Here is a 7,074-nt window from a genome sequence, read left to right on the forward strand (position 1 = left end):
GCCTATTAATCTGAAGTTTGTACCGCCGGAACAGTTTTTTAAAATTCACTTCCGGTCGGAAGTTATCGTCATTAAACGATTTTTTAAAAGTCAAATTTGTCTGCGACGTTTCTCAAAAACGACTGAAGATAAAGAGCTGAAATTTTTAGAGAGGATAGATGAAACGTTTTACTGGTGCACTATTGTCTAAAAAATGTCCGCCGTTACTTCCGGTCGTCACCGGAAGGAAATTTGAAAAATTCAATTTTTCGACTTTTTTATTTTTTAATATTTTTTTCTGAAATTTTTACACCTTATAGTGACCCTTTTTCTGATTCAGAATATGTAATTTGTTTTAAAATAGATCAAGGCATTCTCGAGAATTTAAGCGTCAAAGTCATGAAGCGAGAGTCCGAGTAACTCAGTCGATAGAGTCGTGGACATGGCCCAGGCGACCCGGGTTCAAGCCTCGAGTGCGGCAAATTTTTTTTTCATTTTTTTCGCTTAGATCAACGATTTTATATTTGAATTGATAAGTTTAATCCAATCTATTCAAAAATCGGACGGAAGACCCACTCGTTGCTCGCAACGAGATCGAATCTAGTTATTCTTAACATTCTTTTTCTGCCTTCCTTAAAGCTTTATTTCTCAAAAACTATTCGCCCGATTTGCACCAAATTTTCAGGACTTATAGGACATCCGAGGGGATAAATGTTTTTAGTTAAATTTTTTGTTGACGTTACTTCTGGTTTCAGATATTGACGATTTTATAAATTTTTAAGGGTCGTTTTGTCCACACATCTTCTCAGAAACTAATCAAGATAGAAGCTTGAAAATTTCAGGGATTGTAGATGAATGTCTGTAGATGTACCCCAATGCTTTCAATTATGAAAATTCCTCAAGGCCTTAAAGCTCGCCTGAACCTGAAAATTAGCATCAAATTTGTTCACGAATTTTTTGCATATTTTCTGTAATACCTATCGATGTATAAATATTTTGTTAAAACATGTAACGCAAGAGTTGTTTCAATGTCCACGACCTTTCATTTGATATCAAGAAAAAGGGGCTGGCCCCTCAAATTAGGGGCTAAGAGGACTCTAAAGACTTTTTACAATAACTCTTTATTGAACAATAGTTTGTTATTAATTATAGAAACAAAAATGTTCATTTCTGTTTATCTATACAGTACCATATCTAAGTCATATATTACGTAATTGGGGGTTTCAAGGGGCCAGAATTCAAAGTTTCGATCATTAATATCTGAAAAAGGAGAAATATTTTGAAAAGCAATGTAGAACAAAAGTTATTCAAAATAATGTTTCTAAACAATATGATCCCCAAAATATTGTTGTTGTTGGTGACCCCGGTAAGGATTTTAAGGGTCGGCCCCTAAAACACAGTTGTTTAGATATCTCGAGAACGGCGTACAATTCGTGAACACTTTTAGAACAAAATATGCTTATATTAGTGAGACCTTTTATTTAATACGAAGAAATAGCTAATGGGTGTATTCAAAAGGAGAAGTCTTTGGATTTTTTCATGCTATCAAACGAACATCGTTTTAACCTTGAGATATTCATAAATATTGAATAATTTAAGAAATAAGAAAATGTGCAGCATAATTAACTTTGGACAGACCTTATATCTTTGTTATATGATATGATATAACATAACAATAAAGCAGTTTAGTTTATAGAAATAAGAAAATTGTTCCAAGTTATATTATCCTTTAATAACATAATTAGGGTCTTCCGTTTCCAACGGAAGACCCTCTTGTTTTTCTACTGTTTCTTTCTATTATTATTAGGGTCTTCCGTTTCCAACGGAAGACCCTCTTGTTATTCTACGGTTTCTTTTTCTTTATTCTTATTATTCTTTTTTAGCTCACCTGAGCTGAAAGCTCAAGTGAGCTATTCTGATCACATTTTGTCTGTCGTCCGTCCGTCCGTCCGTCTGTCTGTCTGTCCGTCTGTCCGTAAACTTATCACATTTTCAACATCTTCTCAAGAACTACTATGCCAATTTCAACCAAACTTGGCACAAATCATCCTTAGGCAAAGAGGATTCAAAGTTGTGAAAATTAAGGGTCATACCCGTTTTCAAGGGGAGATAATTAGAAATTAATGAAAAATTTCGAGAAATTTTCAAAAATCTTCTTCTCAAGAACCAGTAAGCCAGGAAAGCTGAAACTTGTGTGGAAGCATCCTCAGGTAGTGTAGATTCAAAGTTGTGAAATTCATGACCCCCGGGGGTAGGGTGGGCCCACAATGGGGGGTCAAATTTTTACATAGGTATATATAGAGTAAATCTTTAAAAATCTTCTTCTCAGAAATTAAACAGCCAGGAAAGCTGAAACTTGTGGGGAAGCATTCTCAGGTAGTGTAGATTCAAAGTTGTGAAAATCATGACCCCTGGGGGTAGGGTGGGGCCACAATGGGGGGTCGAAGTTTTACATAGGAATATATAGAGTAAATCTTTAAAAATCTTCTTCTCAGAAACTAAACATCCGGGAAAGCTGAAACTTGTGTGGAATCATCCTCAGGTAGTGTAGATTCAACGTTGTGAAATTCATGACCCCCAGGGGTAGGGTGGGGCCACAATGGGGGTCGAAGTTTTACATAGGAATATATAGAGTAAATCTTTAAAAATCTTCTTCTCAGAAACTAAACAGCCAGGAAAGCTGAAACTTGTGTGGAAGCATCCTCAGGTAGTGTAGAATCAAAGGTTTGAAAATCATGACCCCTTGGGGTAGGGTGGGGCCACAATGGGGGGTCGAAGTTTTACACAGGAAAATATAGAGTAAATCTTTAAAAATCATCTTCTCAAAAACTAATCAGCCAGGAAAGCTGAAACTTGTGTGGAAGCATCCTCAGGTAGTGTAGATTCAAAGTTGTGAATCATGATCCCTGGGGGTAGGGTGAGGCCACATTGGGGGGGGGGGAGGTGTTGAAATTTTACATAGAAATATATAGAGTAAATCTTTAAAAATCTTCTTCTCAGAAACTATTCAGCCAGGAAAGCTGAAACTTTTGTGGAAGCATCCTCAGGCAGTGTAGATTCAAAGTTGTGAAAATCATGATCCCTGGGGGTAGGGTGAGGCCACATTGGGGGGGGTGTTAAAGTTTTACATAGGAATATATAGAGCAAATCTTTAAAAATCTTCTTCTTGGAAACGGATCACCAAGATGATTCTTTATAATTGTTAAGACTTTGGCTCCAGGACAATTTTTCGGCCTCACAAGAAGGTTCAGAGTTTGATGCAGCTAAATATCCCATATATAAACAATTGAAAAGGATCTTTTTGAAAACTGCAATACTCAACATGTGATATGACTATAAAATTGAGGCAGGCAGCTATTTTTTTCATTAAAATCTTTTTGTATTACTGTATTGAGTTATTGCCCTTGATTTATTGATTCTTGATTATTTTAATTAATGCATCCACTGTTAACCAATTATTGTGATGATTATTTTTATACAATAATAAATATTCAATGTATATAAGTTGTTCTGCATAAGTAGTTTTGGGTTAGGCCGGATTAGTTTGTTTATTTTTGATTTCCAATTTTTAGATACTATGAATTATTTTAGGCCGGCACATATATAGGGACAGTGTCTCTTGCATTACAATGTGCGACTGTTTGGGGTGAAACTTGAACAGGTACAGATAGATTGAGTGTGTGGACACCCCTGCTCTATCTAATCTTCGTGTTTTCTAACCTATGATACAGAGTGTGCGCTTTTTCCTGCCCTGTATCGCATTAATACAAGTGTGCAGTCATACTTGCTTGTGGTGGTTGTGGCGGAGCACTAGTAAATGGTCATCTCTGCTGGTGTTCTGGCCTCTCTGGCGCAAGTGTGCGGCACTCCCTGCTTGCGTTATGTTGAGCTGTTGGCGCAAGTGTGCGGTCATTCCTGCTTGCGTTTACGTTGGTACCTGTTGCGTTGCTAAGGTGTGCGGACATACCTGCCTGCGGAACGTTGAGTCCCTATACATGTGCAGGAGCGGTATCTAAAGTCTGCTCTTGTAAATATTGGCAGCAATCAGGGCTATCCGAGTTCCAAGGGGGAAAAATGGATTTTATATATACAGGATCTACATGTATTATTGTACATTGTCCAGATTATTTGTATTATGACTCCATTAAGCTGACTTTATCATACCTATTGTTCCTCAGGTGAGCGATGTGGCCCATGGGCCTCTTGTTTTCTTTTTCTGACTTTTTTGGAGCGTCATTTCTCAAAAATTACTCAACCGATTTGCACGAAATTTTCAGGAGTGATAGAACAACGTCGTCGCTACATATTATTAAACTTTCAAATGATGACGTCACTTCCGGTTTCAGATATAGACGATTATGTAAATTTTTAAGGGTCATTTTGTCCACGCATCTTCTCCGAAACTAATCAAGGTAGACGCTTAAAATTTTTCAGTGATTGTAGATGAATGTCTGTAGATGTACCCCCATGCTTCCAATTATGAAAATTGCTCAAGGCATTGAAGCTCGCCTGAACCTGAAAATAAGCACCAAATTTTTTCACGAAATTTTTGCACATTTTCTGTAATACCTTTCGATGTGTTCATATTTTGTTAATACATGTAAAGCAAAAATTGTTCCAAATTACAAGGGCTTTCATTGGATATGAAGAAAAAGAGATGACCCCTCAAATTAGGGGCCAAGAGGGCTCTAAATTCTTCTTACAAAAACTCTTTACTGAACAATAATTTGTTATTTGTTATAGAAGGAAAAAAGTTCATTGTACAGCTGTTTATCTATACAGTACCATATTTAAGCCATATGTTACGTAATTAGGGCCTTCAAGGGGCCAGAAGTTTAAAACTTTGATCATTAATATCTGAAAAAGGATAAATATTTTTAAAAGCAATATAGCACAAAAGTTGCTCAAAATAATGTTCTGTTTAATATGCAACCTTCAATGTTTTTGTTTATGACCCCATTTAGGAGTTAAAGGGTCGGCCCCTAAACCACATTTGTACAGATATCTCTAGAACCGTTAACATTTCGTGAACACTTGTTAAACAAAATATGTTTATATTTTCCAGACCTTTCATTTGATATCAAGAAAAAGGGGCTGGCCCCTCAAATTAGGGGCCAAGAGGGCTCTAATGTCTTCTTACAATAAGTCTTTACTGAAAAATAATTTTGTTATTAATTATAGAAGCAAAAATGTTCATTGTACAGCTGTTTATCTATACAGTACCATACTTAAATAATATATTACGTATTTAGGGGTTTCAAGGGGTCAGAACTCAAAACTTTGATCATTAATATCTTAAAAAGGAGAAATATTTTGAAAAGCAATGTAGAACAAAAATTGTTCAAAATAATTTTCTTAACAATATGATAATTGTGTTGTTAGTGGCCCCGGTAAGGGGTTAAAGGGTCGGCCCCTAAAACGCAATTGTTTAGATATCTCGAGAACGGTTTACAATTCATGAACTCTTGTAGAACAAAATATGTTTATATTAGCGAGACCTTTTATTTGATATCAAGAAAAAGGGGCTGACACCTCAAATAAGGGGCCAGAAGGGCTACTAAGTATTTTCATAATAACTCTTTTCTGACCAATAATTTGATATTAATCATCAAGCAGCAAAGAAGCTTTAATTAAGCTTAATTCAAAACCGAAACCCGTTTTAAAATCGGACGATGCATTACAGAGATATCGGGGTTTAAAAATTGATTTTTCCGGAAATTTTGATTCCCCGTCCTTGATTTAAAAAATAGCGTAATATTTAAAGTAAAATTAACTCGTACCAAAAATATTTGTTAAGCCGTTCTTGAACACATTCGGATTTTTTTTGTTAAGTCGTTCTTGAAATCGGAAAGGTGTTTTTCAAGTCGTACTTAAAATCATTCGGATTTTGTTAAGTCGTACCAGGAATAATTCGATTTTTTCATATTTTATATTTTAGTTACTCTTGTTATTGGTTTAGAGCTCTGCTTCTTAAGGAACTTCCAGCTTTACTTCCGACATTAACGGAAGACCCACTCGTTGCTTTGCAACGAGCTTTGCTCTAGTTTTTTTCATTCTTCTCCTTTTTTTTTTCTTACCAATTTTGTGTCAGCGATTACTCGAAAACTGTTACATCGATTTTAATAAAATTTGCAGATCTTATTGACATTAGTTTAAACTTGATCGGAAATTTTTTTGGTTGATGACGTCATTTCCGTTTTTGAAATATCGACGTTTTCTTGATTTTCAGAGTGTCGGCTTGTCCAAGAGAGTTATCAAAAACTATAAAAGATATTGAGTTCAAAATTTCAGGAATGATAGACAAAAGATTGTAGATATGTAATAAGGCATTAATAAATTTCAGGCACAAAAGGCGCTAAAGCTCGGTAGGGCTCGAAAAATGAGATGAAAAAAGCGTTGTGATTTTGCTTGGTTTTCTTAGATTATCTTTTTTCTCACAAATATTTTGTAAAGACATGTAGAAGAACAAAAATTTATATTTACAAGATCTTTTGTTTGACTCCTAGAAAAAGGGGCTGGTCCCTCAAATTAAGGACCTAGAACCCTTCAAAATTTTCACTTTATAACTCTAAAGCGGTTAAGATTTCGATATGGCTGTCGCGGCAAAAGTTGTTCATTATGATCTTATTAATGTCGTTACAATAATATTTTGTTCGGGTATTTCTTAATATGAGTGTAAAAAGCCAGACTTGTTACCATGTATTTGTGTTTTATTTGGCAAATAAACGGGGTATTTGTGCGTATAACTGACATAAAGGGTACCGGTTTACACACGGAAAGTGTTTAAACATTTTAGTTATTTTCTAGTGAAACACTTTATGGATAAAAGAACTGTTTCTATGCAATGCATTTGAGTCGCATTTAAAATCTAGCTGTATACCGAACTGTGTATGTTAACCATTACGTATCCGATCCCTTGCCGCAGCCGAGGAAATAGGTCACGAATGGACTAGCGAGCGGTCTGCCGTTATCTAATACACAAGATTTGCGTCTTGCTGTAATGCACACATGGGTTTTTTTTATGTAGCTGCAAACACAAAACTTCCGATTTTAATGATTTTAATAGTAAATAAAAAAGATTATATCTTTACCTAA

This window comes from Crassostrea angulata, chromosome 5 (genome assembly GCF_025612915.1).
Source record: "Crassostrea angulata isolate pt1a10 chromosome 5, ASM2561291v2, whole genome shotgun sequence".
NCBI classification, from domain to species: domain Eukaryota; kingdom Metazoa; phylum Mollusca; class Bivalvia; order Ostreida; family Ostreidae; genus Magallana; species Magallana angulata.